This window comes from Pagrus pagrus (assembly GCF_965226575.1).
Source record: "Pagrus pagrus genome assembly, chromosome: 18".
Lineage (NCBI taxonomy): Eukaryota > Metazoa > Chordata > Actinopteri > Spariformes > Sparidae > Pagrus > Pagrus pagrus.
Window position 1 is genome coordinate 21684828 of NC_140202.1, and position 17291 is coordinate 21702118.

The 17291-nt window shown below is 45.4% G+C and overlaps 1 gene segment (V, D, J or C); it reads left to right on the forward strand.

The window, feature by feature from the left end:
• Window positions 1-673: 673 nt before the first annotated feature.
• Window positions 674-1132, forward strand: LOC311274075 (Ig kappa chain V region 120-like). The segment is given in 2 exons: window positions 674-719; window positions 828-1132.
• The last annotated feature ends 16159 nt before the right edge of the window (window positions 1133-17291 follow it).

Below are 17291 nucleotides of genomic sequence, written 5' to 3' on the forward strand. Positions count from 1 at the left end.
TGAGCAGATCACACTACAGTTTCCTGACTAAGTACAGGGCTCAGGCTTTCTCTTGTTTTATTTTAAAAAATGATGATATTTTTCTGATGCATCTTGACCTGGAGATACAAATGAAATTCAGTGTTTTTCTCACTATAACCTGTGACAGTTGTGTCTCACTGCCATAAGATTCACACAGCTCTATGTTTCCAACATGTAAAAGGATGCTATGCTATCACAAGTCACAACTAGGTAGAAAGAAGTCTAAATAACAAGATTCAGGGAAAAAGTGAATACATTCAAAATCAGTCAATAATGGTGTCAGTTCATAGTGAGGTCAGTGTTGATGAAGTGTGCCAGCAGGGGGTGATATAGACCTGTTAATGAGGACAAAGTCATGTGAGATCATAAAATGTGAAATGCAGGATGTTTAAAATGAGGAGAAGAAATGTAAAACAGCTCAAAGTCTAAATGTTCTAGATGGACTTTAAACTGTCCAATGATCCTCAAGATGATGAGCTGTCACTCCACCTCACCTCCTCTTTCTCTGTTTCACATGAACAGGTGTGTGTTTGCCTTCTTAAATATATTTTGCATGATTTTAATGCATCACTGCTCCTCAGAGTTTAAGTTCTTATGTCACAGAGAGTCTGAACTGTTTTCATGCACTCACACTGAAAACTGCATCAGGATGATGTCGCCAATGACTCTGATTGTCATGTTGGGTTTTCTGAGTCAGGGTGAGAGATTTTGAAAACGTTTGGTGCAAATTCAGTTTGTTCCTTCCACTTCATTTTTGTTTAACTTGTTTCATTTTTATTCACAAGATTTGTCATTTCTCATTTCAGAGTCTTCTGCAAACGATTTTGTGACTCAGGCTGACAAATCCAAGTCTGTTAGTCTTGGAGGGACTGTGACCATCAGCGCCACAGGGAGTTCAAGTATTGGTACCACTCTCAGTTGGTACCTTCAGAAACCTGGACAGGCTCCCAAACTTCTGATATACAGGTCATCAACTCTCTTCTCTGGAACTCCGTCTCGATTCAGTGGCAGTAGATCTGGTTCTGACTACACTCTGACCATCAGTGGGGTTCAGGCTGAAGATGTAGGAGATTATTACTGCATGGGTGTTGGTACAACGTTCACACAGTGATTCAGAGCCGTACAAAAACCTCCTTCAGTTTGACTGAAGTGAAAACGGCCTGCTGCAGGTGCAGAGGGTTGGTGAAGAGACTGTGATGAGGAGAACTGGTCCAGTGAACACAAGAGTCATCAAGCAGAACCACAATGAATCTAAATAAAGCTGAAACAGACTCACAGACACTCTTCCATATACAGTTTTAAACTCTGAGTTGTCAGTTTACTCAAATTCTTCTTAAATAGGCTGTGAAAGTTAGATTCTTGTTGGACTATAACCAGTGATGTCACAAAATCATTTCTGACAGCGACACAAAACAGTCTGAAATAACAACAGTCCATGTAGGAACACATAAAGTCTTTTATATTTAATGCACTTTTTATTATTTGCAATAATATCAGTTATCATACTGAGATGATCAAGAAGGTATTTTTCATGATGAATATATAATAAAAGAAATACAAAGACACTGACTCTTCATTATTCACTGTTTTATTAAATGATAGTTCATAGATGAAGTTTCTCTTGGAGTGAAACTGATCATATTCAGTTTGAAAGTAAAGAAGATGAAGAAGAATATGCAGAAGATCAGTATTAGACAGCAACATGCAGACTGAAACACTGAGCAGAGAGCTGTGAAACCTGCAGAAACATGTGAACAGAGGAGATCTGTAGCTTCATCAAGATCTCTATCAAAGCAGCAGCATCATCTCCAGACAGGAAGTGTTGCTGAAGCTCTACTCTGAGCAGCGCTCAGGCTCCAGGCTTTGAGCGACAGGGCTCTGTCCATTCAGACTGGCCTCACAGCTCACTGAGCCCGCCTTCCTCCACTGGTCTGCAGAGAGGCTCAGGGTGCTGCTCCAGCCGTAGTGGCCGTCACTCCCCAGGACCTCCGAGCTGTGTGACACCCCTGAGGAGCTGCTGCTGCCCCCCACCTTCCAGCCCAGCCTCCAGGTGGAGGGGAAGCCCCCGCTGGACAGACACACCAGTGTGGCACTGCCCTGCTGCAGCTCCTTACTGGAGGGGGGGAGGACGGTCAGGGTGGGCCGCACCACACCCACTGGAGGAGAGAGAGGGGGGAGGAGAGGGGGAGAGAAGACAAAGTCATGAGAGTGAAGGCTTGGTAATAAAGACACATGACAAACTGCTCATTTCTTATATTTGATCAGCTCAAACAGAATAAGTTGTGCTGCTGTTGCTCTCATAAATCACTCAGTATCAGACCATCAGACACATGATTCAAGTGGAAATGCAACTAAAAAGGTTCACTGATGATGATTATTGACGACACCTTCATGTGTGTTTCATAATGTGTGACAGTGAATAACTCATCCCTGTGATGATTTTCTTCTGTTGAAGCTGACAGAGCTGAAACACTCATGTGAACACAGTTCAAACCTTTGTCATCTGTCTCTTTCACTTCCTTTTAACCACATGTAGAATGAATGAAGCGTGAACACACAGATAAGCTGCATTTACCGATAAAATTGTAATTGTTATCAACAATCAGATTTTAAATCTAAAAAATGTTAAAAGTTAAACATGAATAAATTAAAATAAACTATTGATGCTGTGTTTTGAGCATTTTTAATTTTTCTTCACGAAACATTCATTTTGATTATTTTTAAGCAGAAACCAATTCAAAGTAATGATAAAGAAGAATATAAAGAAATAGCTGAGCAGTTTTATGTTCCTTAAAATTATACTGAACACTGAATACATTTTGATTTCAGTAAACTTTTGTCTCAGACTGAGAGATCAGCCTCACTTCAGATAAAAATAAACATTTTCAATAACATACAAACATTAAACTTGATCAGAATCTTCTTCAATATTTGATAAAAGTTATATTTGCTACATGTTGTATAAAATAAAAATCTCTGGTACTTACAGTCAACGATGAGTTTGGTTCCTCCACCAAAAGTCCTCCACAGTGATACAAACTCATTAAGTGGCCGTACAAAAACCTCCTGCACTGTGAACAAGCATCTATCCACTGAAAACGCTCTCTGCTTTTCATATTAACACAGAAATATTCATATTTGTTGAATCTACAAAGATTGTTCAATGTTATGGATTGAAAATATTGAATAAATAAGAATCATTTCTTTCATTTTTCTTGACTTTTCTACTCCTGACAGAGAAACGATCACAGTCTCCTTGAAACAAAGTCATTTCTTCACAGTTTATATCAGTTGATACATGGTTAAATTAACATGATGCTTTTTAAATAATCATAATTTACTGATAACTCATATTAAACAGATATTAAATATATTATTTATCTCCAGTAAACCCTGTGAGTAAATGAAAGGCAGACAAACAGACATATCATACCAACCACAGTGGACACAAACTCATCCTTAAATCCTCAACTGCACTTCTCATATAAATATTTTCCTCTGTTCCATTAAGATCATAGATGGTGTAAATCCAAGCAGTATTTCTCCTGATTTTGTGTCCCACGTTGCCTTCAGTGTGTTGAGAGCAGAGAAATGATTTCCATAGAGAGGAGGCTTTGCATGGTCAGCTGATCCTCCAGTGAACTGAGAAGGTTTATAGTCCTGTGAGTTCAACACTGCAGGACTCAGATCTGTCAGTCAACACAGCAGAAAGCACAACCACCATGACTCTCATCACCATCCTCATCTGGACGCTGGCCTGCTGCTGTTTTACAGGTTGGTTCACTCAGCAACATTTCAGACATGATGTGCTGCCTTTTCTCTCATTTATTTCTGCTGATAAATCAATGATTTGTTTTTGTGTGCAGGATGCAGCGGTCAGGTGACTGTGACTCAGCCTCCAGTAGTGACATCTGCTCCAGGATCCACTGTCACTCTCACCTGTAAAGTAAACCCAAAGGTTTATGTTTGGTCAGATGGAGATAGTAGAGTACACTGGTACCAGCAGAAATCTGGAGAAGCCCCCAAATTGGTCATCAGCTTGGGTAAAAATCCTACAAGTGAGTTTTCATCTCGATTCTCTGGCAGAGGAGACGGGGTGAATTCTGCGATGACCATCAGTGGAGTTCAGACTGAAGATGCAGCAGTTTATTACTGTCAGAGTCTCCATCAAATCAACAGTGCTTGGGTGTTCACACAGTGATTTGTCGTCGTACAAAAACCTCCCTCAGTCAGACTGCAGAGACACTGAGCTGTTACAGCAGGAACCGACTGCAGCTGCTGAAGAGGAAGAGACTCTGACACAGACCACTGAACACAGAGCTGACAGGAGTTATACACTTAATAATAATTTAACACTGTTATGATAACTAACATCCCACAATGTCCATTTTCACCTTACATTTTCAAGGTATGAAATAAGCAAAATATCGGAAAAGTCTATCAGATATAGAGTTTGAATACACCTTCTGGTGCTACTTGGACACGTCATCAGTGAAGGACCCGGGGTCATAGGGTGTTTCGGGTCTTTAATCTTCATACACCCTCGCCCGGGCGACCCAGCCGGGGGTGATCAGTCCCCGGCTTGTGTCCAAGTGGCGTGTTGCTCCACAGATCCCCCCTACGGATCCACAGCCACCTCGAGGCCCGCTCTGCGGCCTCTAAGATGTTCCTGATGGCTCTCTTGGATTGCAGTCCTTTCACTCCCAGGAGTTTGAGGGTTTGCAGAAGTGAGTAGCCAGCGAAGCCTCGTCACCCAACCTCGACTGGCTGGCAGTGGGTTTTCCAGCCGTTGTACCGGCACTCTGTGCTGAGCTCTGCGTACTTGGCCCTCTTCCGCTCGTTGGCCTCTTCAATCCGGTCTTCCCAAGGCACAGTCAGTTCCAAGATGACCACTTGCTTGGTGGACTCTGATGTTAGTACCATGTCTGGGCGGAGAGCAGTGGTTGCGATGTTCTCTGGGAACTTCTTCTTCCGAGGTCGACTTGAAGCTGCCAGTCACGAGCGGGAGAGAGGCGCCCCCCTGTAGCGCTAGACTGGTGATGTTGTGCCTTTTGCCCCGCTCTAATGAAGGTGATTGACTGTTTGGGGGTTGCCTGGGTCTTGCTGTGCTGGATCGCTGTGCAGATGGAGTACGCCAAAGCTCTTAGCACTTGGTCGTGGCGCCAGTGGTACCGGCCCTCCCCTAGCGCTTTCGAGCAACTGCTTAGAATGTGCTCCAGGGTGCCCCTCTTCTGACACAGCTTGCACTCGGGAGTGTCTACTAGGCCCCAGGTGTGCAGGTTGTCCGGGCTTGGGAGGACGTCATAAACTGACTGGACGAGAAACTTGATGCGAGATGGTTCTGCTTTCCAGAGCTCTGCCCAGGTGATCTTGCGGGGATCTGCATGCTCCCACCTGGTCCATGCTCCTTGTTTGGACATGCATATGAATCCAAATATACAAAACCCTCTTACAAAACTTTAAAATTATACATTCAAAATTTTCAGACGTGTGCTGACTGATATCACTCTTATATCAGTCCATTAGCAGTTGGTGAGCTTAGCTTAGCATGAAGACAGAAAGTAGGGGGACACAGGTTGCTTGGCTCGATCCAAGTGCTAGAAAATCCACATTCACATTGAAATTACCAAATATGAAAAAACTAAAACCCTGACACAGGAACAGGCAGACAACTCCTCAAACACAAAACTGAAAACTGGACTTAAATGGAAAAAAAACTGATGATGTAATGAGGTGCAGGTGGAGAGACAGGTGGAGAAGCTCAGGTGAGGTGAATGAGGAGAAGAAACAGGAGAACAGGAAAGGAGCTGATTGGCTGGTGAAAACACTGGGAACAGGGCAGAGCTAACGAGGCTGAAGCAGGGCAGGTGTGGAGGGAAAAGCAGGCCGGGGAGGAGCACAGGAACACAGGAGGGAAACAAAGTGCAGACAGACCACAAACATCCAGAAAACACAATGAAACCACACAGAAATGTCAGGACCACGACAGCTTTAGAGGTGCTGATGGTCAGATTTACTTGCCTATAGGGACATGCCAGCTGTTTTCACATGTTATCAGTCTTTGTGTTAAGCTAAGCTAAGCTGAAGTGTGCCAGCAGGGGGTGATATAGACCTGTTAATGAGGACAAAGTCATGTGAGATCATAAAGATGTGAAATGCAGGATGTTTAAAATGAGGAGAAGAAATGTAAAACAGCTCAAAGTCTGAATTTTCTAGATGGACTTTAAACTGTCCAATGATCCTCAAGATGATGAGCTGTCACTCCACCTCACCTCCTCTTTCTCTGTTTCACATGAACAGTGTGATTGCCTTCTTAAATATATTTTGCATGATTTTAATGCATCACTGCTCCTCAGAGTTTAAGTTCTTATGTCACAGAGAGTCTGAACTGTTTTCATGCACTCACACTGAAAACTGCATCAGGATGATGTCGCCAATAACTCTGATTGTCATGTTGGGTTTTCTGAGTCAGGGTGAGAGATTTTGAAAACGTTTGGTGCAAATTCAGTTTGTTCCTTCCACTTAATTTTTGTTTAACTTGTTTGATTTTTATTCACAAGATTTGTCATTTCTCATTTCAGAGTCTTCTGCAAACGATTTTCTGACTCAGGCTGACAAATCCAAGTCTGTTAGTCTTGGAGGGACTGTGACCATCAGCGCCACAGGGAGTTCAAATATTGAAGATGATCTCAGTTGGTACCTTCAGAAACCTGGACAGGCTCCCAAACTCCTGATATACGATTCATCAACTCTAAACTCTGGAACTCCGACTCGATTCAGCGGCAGCTATTCTGGTTCTGACTACACTCTGACCATCAGTGGGGTTCAGGCTGAAGATGTAGGAGATTACTACTGTATGGGTCTTGGTTCAACGTTCACACAGTGATTCAGAGCCGTACAAAAACCTCCTTCAGTTTGACTGAAGTGAAAACGGCCTGCTGCAGGTGCAGAGGGTTGGTGAAGAGACTGTGATGAGGAGAACTGGTCCAGTGAACACAAGAGTCATCAAGCAGAACCACAATGAATCTAAATAAAGCTGAAACAGACTCACAGACACTCTTCCATATACAGTTTTAAACTCTGAGTTCCTGTCAGTTCATTCAGTTTCTTCATAAATAAGCTGTGAAAGTTAAATTCTTGTTGGACTATAACCAGTGATGTCAAAAAATCATTTCTGACAGCGACACAAAACAGTCCATGTAGGAACACATTTTCTCTTTTATATTCAATACACTATTTATTGTTTGCAGTAATATCAGTTATCATACTGAGATGATCAAGAAGGTATTTTTTATGATGAATATATAATAAAAGAAATACAAAGACGCTGACTCTTCATTATTCACTGTTTTATTAAATGATAGTTCATAGATGAAGTTTCTCTTGGAGTGAAACTGATCATATTCAGTTTGAAAGTAAAGAAGATGAAGAAGAATATGCAGAAGATCAGTATTAGACAGCAACATGCAGACTGAAACACTGAGCAGAGAGCTGTGAAACCTGCAGAAACATGTGAACAGAGGAGATCTGTAGCTTCATCAAGATCTCTATCAAAGCAGCAGCATCATCTCCAGACAGGAAGTGTTGCTGAAGCTCTACTCTGAGCAGCGCTCAGGCTCCAGGCTTTGAGTGACAGGGCTCTGTCCATTCAGACTGGCCTCACAGCTCACTGAGCCCGCCTTCCTCCACTGGTCTGCAGAGAGGCTCAGGGTGCTGCTCCAGCCGTAGTGGCTGTCACTCCCCAGGACCTCCGAGCTGTGTGTCACCCCTGAGGAGCTGCTGCTGCCCCCCACCTTCCAGCCCAGCCTCCAGGTGGAGGGGAAGCCCCCGCTGGACAGACACACCAGTGTGGCACTGCCCTGCTGCAGCTCCTTACTGGAGGGGGGGAGGACGGTCAGGGTGGGCCGCACCACACCCACTGGAGGAGAGAGAGGGGGGAGGAGAGGGGGAGAGAAGACAAAGTCATGAGAGTGAAGGCTTGGTAATAAAGACACATGACAAACTGCTCATGTCTTATGTTTGATCAGCTCAAACAGAATAAGTTGTGCTGCTGCTGCTCTCATAAATCACTCAGTATCAGACCATCAGACACATGATTCAAGTGGAAATGCAACTAAAAAGGTTCACTGATGATGATTATTGACGACATCTTCATGTGTGTTTCATAATGTGTGACAGTGAATAACTCATCCCTGTGATGATTTTCTTCTGTTGAAGCTGACAGAGCTGAAACACTCATGTGAACACAGTTCAAACCTTTGTCATCTGTCTCTTTCACTTCCTTTTAACCACATGTAGAATGAATGAAGCGTGAACACAAAGATAAGCTGCATTTACCGATAAAATCTTATTTGTGATCAACAGGAATCAGATTTTAAATCTAAAAAGTTTTTAAATGTTAAACATGAATAAATTAAAATAAACTATTGATGCTGTGTTTTGAGCATTTTTAATTTTTCTTCACGAAACGTTCATTTTGATTATTTTTAAGCAGAAACCAATTCAAAGTCATGATAAAGGAGAATATAAAAAAATATCTGAGCAGTTTTATGTTCCTTAAAATTATACTGAACACTGAATATGTTTTGATTTCAGCAAACTTTTGTCTCAGACTGAGAGATCAGCCTCACTTCAGATAAAAATAAACATTTTCAAAAAAATACAAACATTAAACTTGATCAGAATCTTGTTCAATATTTGACAAAAGTTATATTTGCTACATGTTGTATAAAATAAAAATCTCTGGTACTAATAGTCAACGATGAGTTTGGTTCCTCCACCAAAAGTCCACCACAGTGATACAAACTCATTAAGTGGCCGTACAAAAACCTCCTGCACTGTGAACAAGCATCTATCCACTGAAAACACTCTCTGCTTTTCATATTAACACAGAAATGTTCATGTTTGTTGAATCTACAAAGATTGTTCAATGTTATGGATTGAAAATATTGAATAAATAAGAATCATTTTTCATTTTTCTTGACTTTTCTACTCCTGACAGAGAAACGATCACAGTCTCCTTGAAACAAAGTCATTTCTTCACAGTTTATATCAGTTGATACATGGTTAAATTAACATGATGCTTCTTAAATAATCATAATTTACTGATAACTCATATTAAACAGATATTAAATATATTATTTATCTCCAGTAAACCCTGTGAGTAAATGAAAGGCAGACAAACAGACATATCATACCAACCACAGTGGACACAAACTCGTCCTTAAATCCTCAACTGCACTTCTAATATAAATATTTTCCTCTGCTCCATTAAGATCATAGATGGTGTAAATCCAAGCAGTATTTCTCCTGATTTTGTGTCCCACGTTGCCTTCAGTGTGTTGAGAGCAGAGACATGATTTCCATAGAGAGGAGGCTTTGCATGGTCAGCTGATCCTCCAGTGAACTGAGAAGGTTTATAGTCCTGTGAGTTCAACACTGCAGGACTCAGATCTGTCAGTCGACACAGCAGAAAGCACAACCACCATGACTCTCATCACCATCCTCATCTGGACGCTGGCCTGCTGCTGTTTTACAGGTTGGTTCACTCAGCAACATTTCAGACATGATGTGCTGCCTTTTCTCTCATTTATTTCTGCTGATAAATCAATGATTTGTTTTTGTGTGCAGGATGCAGCGGTCAGGTGACTTTGACTCAGCCTCCAGTAGTGACATTTACTCCAGGATCCACTGTCACTCTCACCTGTAAGACCAACCGAGCTGTTCACGGTGGTAGTTATCTGTTCTGGTATCAACAGAAATCTGGACAGACTCCGAAGCTCCTAATAACATATGCGAGCACACGTGAATCAGGAACACCAGCTCGGTTTAGTGGCAGTGGAAGCAGCTCTGACTTCACTTTGACCATCAGTGGAGTTCAGACTGAAGATGCAGCAGTTTATTACTGTCAGAGTTACCACAGTGGTGGAGTGTTCACACAGTGATTCGTCGTCGTACGAAAACCTCCCTCAGTCAGACTGCAGAGACACTGAGCTGTTACAGCAGGAACCGACTGCAGCTGCTGAAGAGGAAGAGACTCTGACACAGACCACTGAACACAGAGCTGACAGGAGCCTCACCAAGCACACAATACTTATTAATATAAATATATTAATATATAAAATATTACATTCAAAATTAACACTGTTATGATAACCAACATCCCACAATGTTTTTTTTCACCTCATATTTTCAAGATCTGAAATAAGCTAAATATATGAAAAGTGTATCACATATAAATCCAAATATACAAAACCCTGTTACATAACTTGTGTAACTGATTCTTATCACAGAAAGTTAGAAGAACAAGATAATTCAGAAAAACATCACGTTTTCAGTATTAATGAGCTAGTGCTATCAACATTATGTCTGCCAATACATGTTAACCATAAGCACTAGCTAAGCTGGCTCGCTAGTCAAGCTAATCAGGTGAGCTAGAAAGCTTGTCTGTCAGTGTACATTGCATGAAGCTTTACTGTACTACTATTAATAAAACAAACAATGGCTATTTAGGGCAGTGTAGTCTAATTCATAAATTTGGCTTTTCCTCATGGCTGTTTAGTCTCATCTGGTCCCAGGGCACAGACCATTGTTCCCCACAACTTTGTCTGAGGGCAGGTGAATCCCTCCTGGTCTCAGGGCAGAAGTCCTATTTTTCTGTTCTCAGGGAAAGAGATGTCCGAAGAGACATCCGAAGCTATTTCACCATAAGTAGTAGCCTAGCTGCTAGGCTGTTGTTAGTTAGCTAACTACCCACACACACACAATGCAAGCCTCCTAGCCAAACATTAACACTCATTCTACTATGGAAAAGTGTTATTAAGGTGTTAGTGTAGTGAACGTAGGCTAGTATTGAAGCTAACTGACTGTGGGTTCTGTAATGTTTGCCGATGTTGTATCGAGCTCTGTTTCCTCGTCCAGATTTGTTTCCCCTCGTCCCGCTCCCGTCCAAAATGGCCCGAAGATGAGTTCCCCCTGCTGTAATGGTCAGATTTAATGATATCAACCTGAAAATCACAGGACTTATCTGTTGTGGGGAAAGAAGTCAGCAGTATGAATTTGAAAGATGTGTGAGCCTCCTTCCTATTGAACAGAGGGGGAACAGTATCTGACAGTGATATTACAAGCTGTCAGGATGCGTTCTCCCTGCTGTAATGGTCAAGCCTGAAAATCAGGTCAGTGTCCCTACCAAAGCTGAGACCAAATGTATGCCCTTGCTTTTTAGTCTCATCTGGTCACAGGGCAGAGACCATTGTTTCCCAGAATTGTGTATGAGGGCAGGTGAGGAAGTCGTATTTTTCTGTTCTCAGGGCAACGTAGTTGGAGAAAAGGGAGTCAACTGTCTCCTCTGGTCTCAGGGCAGAAATTGTCTGAGGGCAGGTGAATCTCTCCTGGTCTCAGGGCAGAAGTTGTATTTTTCTGTTTTAAGGCAACGTGGTTGGACGAAAGGGAGTCCACTGTCTCCTCTGGTCTCAGGGCAGAAGTTGTTTTGTAGGATTTTCCTCATGGCTGTTTAGTCTCATCTGGTCGCAGGGCAGAGACCATTGTTTCCCACAACTTTGTCTGAGGGCAGGTGACTCTCTCCTGGTCTCAGGGCAGAAGTTGTATTTTTCTGTTTTAAGGCAACGTAGTTGGACGAAAGGGAGTCAACTGTCTCTTCTGGTCTCAGGGCAGAAGTTGTCTGAGGGCAGGTGAATCCCTCCTGGTCTCAGGGCAGAAGTTGTCTGAGGGCAGGTGAATCTCTCCTGGTCTCAGGGCAGAAATCGTCTGAGGGCAGGTGAATCCATCCTGGTCTCAGGGCACAAGTTGTCTGAGGGCAGGTGAATCCATCCTGGTCTCAGGGCAGAAGTTGTCTGAGGGCAGGTGAATCTCTCTTGGTCTCAGGGCAGAAGCTGTCTGAGGGCAGGTGAATCCCTCCTTGTCTCAGGGCAGAAATCGTCTGAGGGCAGGTGAATCTCTCTTGGTCTCAGGGCAGAAATCGTCTGAGGGCAGGTGAATCCCTCCTGGTCTCAGGGCAGAAGTTGTATTTTTCTGTTTTAAGGTAGCGTAGTTAGACGAAAGGGAGTCAACTGTCTCCTCTGGTCTCAGGGCAGAAGTTGTCTGAGGGCAGGTGAATCCCTCCTGGTCTCAGGGCACAAGTTGTCTGAGGGCAGGTGAATCTCTCTTGGTCTCAGGGCAGAAGTTGTCTGAGGGCAGGTGAATCTCTCTTGGTCTCAGGGCAGAAGTTGTCTCAGGGCAGAAATCGTCTCAGGGCAGAAATCGTCTGAGGGGAGGTGAGTTCCTCCTGGTCTCAGGGCACAAGTTGTCTGAGGGCAGGTGAATCCCTCCTGGTCTCAGGGCAGAAGTTGTCTCAGGGCAGAAATCGTCTCAGGGCAGAAATCGTCTGAGGGGAGGTGAGTTCCTCCTGGTCTCAGGGCACAAGTTGTCTGAGGGCAGGTGAATCTCTCTTGGTCTCAGGGCAGAAATCGTCTGAGGGCAGGTGAATCTCTCTTGGTCTCAGGGCAGAAATCGTCTGAGGGCAGGTGAATCCCTCCTGGTCTCAGGGCAGAAGTTGTATTTTTCTGTTTTAAGGTAACGTAGTTGGACAAAAGGGAGTCCACTGTCGCCTTTGGTCTCAGGGCAGAAGTCGTCTGAGGGCAGGTGAATCCCTCCTGGTCTCAGGGCAGAAGTTGTCTGAGGGCAGGTGAATCTCTCCTGGTCTCAGGGCAGAAATCGTCTGAGGGCAGGTGAATCTCTCTTGGTCTCAGGGCAGAAGTTGTCTGAGGGCAGGTGAATCTCTCTTGGTCTCAGGGCAGAAGTTGTCTGAGGGCAGGTGAATCCCTCCTGGTCTCAGGGCAGAAGTTGTCTGAGGGCAGGTGAATCCCTCCTGGTCTCAGGGCAGAAATCGTCTGAGGGCAGGTGAATCTCTCCTGGTCTCAGGACAGAAGTTGTATTTTTCTGTTTGAAGGCAACGTAGTTGGACGAAAGGGAGTCAACTGTCTCCTCTGGTCTCAGGGCAGAAGTTGTCTGAGGGCAGGTGAATCCCTCCTGGTCTCAGGGCACAAGTTGTCTGAGAGCAGGTGAATCTCTCTTGGTCTCAGGGCAGAAGTTGTCTGAGGGCAGGTGAATCCCTCCTGGTCTCAGGGCAGAAGTTGTCTGAGGGCAGGTGAATCCCTCCTGGTCTCAGGGCAGAAATCGTCTGAGGGCAGGTGAATCTCTCCTGGTCTCAGGACAGAAGTTGTATTTTTCTGTTTGAAGGCAACGTAGTTGGACGAAAGGGAGTCAACTGTCTCCTCTGGTCTCAGGGCAGAAGTTGTCTGAGGGCAGGTGAATCCCTCCTGCTCTCAGGGCACAAGTTGTCTGAGAGCAGGTGAATCCCTCCTGGTCTCAGGGCAGAAGTTGTATTTTTCTGTTTTAAGGTAACGTAGTTGGACAAAAGGGAGTCCACTGTCTCCTTTGGTCTCAGGGCAGAAGTTGTTTTGTAGGATTTTCCTCATGGCTGTTTAGTCTCATCTGGTCCCAGGGCAGAGACCATTGTTTCCCACAACTTTGTCTGAGGGCAGGTGACTCTCTCCTGGTCTCAGGGCAGAAGTTGTATTTTTCTGTTTTAAGGCAACGTAGTTGGACGAAAGGGAGTCAACTGTCTCTTCTGGTCTCAGGGCAGAAGTTGTCTGAGGGCAGGTGAATCCCTCCTGGTCTCAGGGCAGAAGTTGTCTGAGGGCAGGTGAATCTCTCCTGGTCTCAGGGCAGAAATCGTCTGAGGGCAGGTGAATCCCTCCTGGTCTCAGGGCAGAAGTTGTATTTTTCTGTTTTAAGGTAACGTAGTTGGACAAAAGGGAGTCAACTGTCTCCTCTGGTCTCAGGGCAGAAGTTGTCTGAGGGCAGGTGAATCCCTCCTGGTCTCAGGGCAGAAGTTGTCTGAGGGCAGGTGAATCTCTCCTGGTCTCAGGGCAGAAATCGTCTGAGGGCAGGTGAATCCCTCCTGGTCTCAGGGCAGAAGTTGTATTTTTCTGTTTTAAGGCAACGTAGTTGGACGAAAGGGAGTCAACTGTCTCCTCTGGTCTCAGGGCAGAAGTTGTCTGAGGACAGGTGAATCCCTCCTGGTCTCAGGGCACAAGTTGTCTGAGGGCAGGTGAATCTCTCCTTGTCTCAGGGCAGAAATCGTCTGAGGGCAGGTGAATCTCTCTTGGTCTCAGGGCAGAAATCGTCTGAGGGCAGGTGAATCCCTCCTGGTCTCAGGGCAGAAGTTGTATTTTTCTGTTTTAAGGTAGCGTAGTTAGACGAAAGGGAGTCAACTGTCTCCTCTGGTCTCAGGGCAGAAGTTGTCTGAGGGCAGGTGAATCTCTCCTGGTCTCAGGGCAGAAGTTGTCTGAGGGCAGGTGAATCTCTCCTGGTCTCAGGGCAGAAATCGTCTGAGGGCAGGTGAATCCCTCCTGGTCTCAGGGCAGAAGTTGTATTTTTCTGTTTTAAGGTAACGTAGTTGGACAAAAGGGAGTCCACTGTCATCTTTGGTCTCAGGGCAGAAGTTGTTTTGTAGGATTTTCCTCATGGCTGTTTAGTCTCATCTGGTCCCAGGGCAGAGACCATTGTTTCCCACAACTTTGTCTGAGGGCAGGTGACTCTCTCCTGGTCTCAGGGCAGAAGTTGTATTTTTCTGTTTTAAGGCAACGTAGTTGGACGAAAGGGAGTCAACTGTCTCCTCTGGTCTCAGGGCAGAAGTTGTCTGAGGGCAGGTGAATCCCTCCTGGTCTCAGGGCAGGAGTTGTCTGAGGGCAGGTGAATCTCTCCTGGTCTCAGGGCAGAAATCATCTGAGGGCAGGTGAATTTCTCCTGGTCTCAGGGCAGAAGTTGTATTTTTCTGTTTTAAGGCAACGTAGTTGGACGAAAGGGAGTCAACTGTCTCCTCTGGTCTCAGGGCAGAAGTTGTCTGAGGGCAGGTGAATCCCTCCTGGTCTCAGGGCAGGAGTTGTCTGAGGGCAGGTGAATCTCTCCTGGTCTCAGGGCAGAAATCATCTGAGGGCAGGTGAATTTCTCCTGGTCTCAGGGCAGAAGTTGTATTTTTCTGTTTTAAGGCAACGTAGTTGGACGAAAGGGAGTCAACTGTCTCCTCTGGTCTCAGGGCAGAAGTTGTCTGAGGGCAGGTGAATCCCTCCTGGTCTCAGGGCAGAAGTTGTCTGAGGGCAGGTGAATCTCTCTTGGTCTCAGGGCAGAAGTTGTCTGAGGGCAGGTGAATCTCTCTTGGTCTCAGGGCAGAAATCGTCTGAGGGCAGGTGAATCCCTCCTGGTCTCAGGGCAGAAGTTGTATTTTTCTGTTTTAAGGTAACGTAGTTGGACAAAAGGGAGTCCACTGTCATCTTTGGTCTCAGGGCAGAAGTTGTTTTGTAGGATTTTCCTCATGGCTGTTTAGTCTCATCTGGTCCCAGGGCAGAGACCATTGTTTCCCACAACTTTGTCTGAGGGCAGGTGACTCTCTCCTGGTCTCAGGGCAGAAGTTGTATTTTTCTGTTTTAAGGCAACGTAGTTGGACGAAAGGGAGTCAACTGTCTCCTCTGGTCTCAGGGCAGAAGTTGTCTGAGGGCAGGTGAATCCCTCCTGGTCTCAGGGCAGGAGTTGTCTGAGGGCAGGTGAATCTCTCCTGGTCTCAGGGCAGAAATCATCTGAGGGCAGGTGAATTTCTCGTGGTCTCAGGGCAGAAGTTGTATTTTTCTGTTTTAAGGCAACGTAGTTGGACGAAAGGGAGTCAACTGTCTCCTCTGGTCTCAGGGCAGAAGTTGTCTGAGGGCAGGTGAATCCCTCCTGGTCTCAGGGCAGAAGTTGTCTGAGGTCAGGTGAATCTCTCCTGGTCTCAGGGCACAAGTTGTCTGAGGGCAGGTGAATCTCTCTTGGTCTCAGGGCAGAAATCGTCTGAGGGCAGGTGAATCCCTCCTGGTCTCAGGGCAGAAGTTGTATTTTTCTGTTTTAAGGTAACGTAGTCGGACGAAAGGGAGTCAACTGTCTCCTCTGGTCTCAGGGCACAAGTTGTCTGAGGGCAGGTGAATCTCTCTTGGTCTCAGGGCAGAAGTTGTCTGAGGGCAGGTGAATCCCTCCTTGTCTCAGGGCAGAAATCGTCTGAGGGCAGGTGAATCTCTCTTGGTCTCAGGGCAGAAATCGTCTGAGGGCAGGTGAATCCCTCCTGGTCTCAGGGCAGAAATTGTATTTTTCTGTTTTAAGGCAACGTAGTTGGACGAAAGGGAGTCAACTGTCTCCTCTGGTCTCAGGGCAGAAATCGTATGAGGGCAGGTGAATCTCTCCTGGTCTCAGGGCAGAAATCGTCTGAGGGCAGGTGAATCTCTCCTGGTCTCAGGGCAGAAGTTGTATTGTTCTGTTTTAAGGCAACGTAGTTGGACGAAAGGGAGTCAACTGTCTCCTCTGGTCTCAGGGCAGAAGTTGTCTGAGGGCAGGTGAATCCCTCCTGGTCTCAGGGCACAAGTTGTCTGAGGGCAGGTGAATCTCTCTTGCTCTCAGGGCAGAAGTTGTCTGAGGGCAGGTGAATCTCTCTTGGTCTCAGGGCAGAAATCGTCTGAGGGCAGGTGAATCCCTCCTGGTCTCAGGGCAGAAGTTGTATTTTTCTGTTTTAAGGTAACGTGGTTGGACAAAAGGGAGTCCACTGTCTCCTTTGGTCTCAGGGCAGAAGTTGTTTTGTAGGATTTTCCTCATGGCTGTTTAGTCTCATCTGGTCCCAGGGCAGAGACCATTGTTTCCCACAACTTTGTCTGAGGGCAGGTGACTCTCTCCTGGTCTCAGGGCAGAAGTTGTATTTTTCTGTTTTAAGGCAACGTAGTTGGACGAAAGGGAGTCAACTGTCTCTTCTGGTCTCAGGGCAGAAGTTGTCTGAGGGCAGGTGAATCCCTCCTGGTCTCAGGGCAGAAGTTGTCTGAGGGCAGGTGAATCTCTCCTGGTCTCAGGGCAGAAATCGTCTGAGGGCAGGTGAATCCCTCCTGGTCTCAGGGCAGAAGTTGTATTTTTCTGTTTTAAGGTAACGTAGTTGGACAAAAGGGAGTCAACTGTCTCCTCTGGTCTCAGGGCAGAAGTTGTCTGAGGGCAGGTGAATCCCTCCTGGTCTCAGGGCAGAAGTTGTCTGAGGGCAGGTGAATCTCTCCTGGTCTCAGGGCAGAAATCGTCTGAGGGCAGGTGAATCCCTCCTGGTCTCAGGGCAGAAGTTGTATTTTTCTGTTTTAAGGCAACGTAGTTGGACGAAAGGGAGTCAACTGTCTCCTCTGGTCTCAGGGCAGAAGTTGTCTGAGGACAGGTGA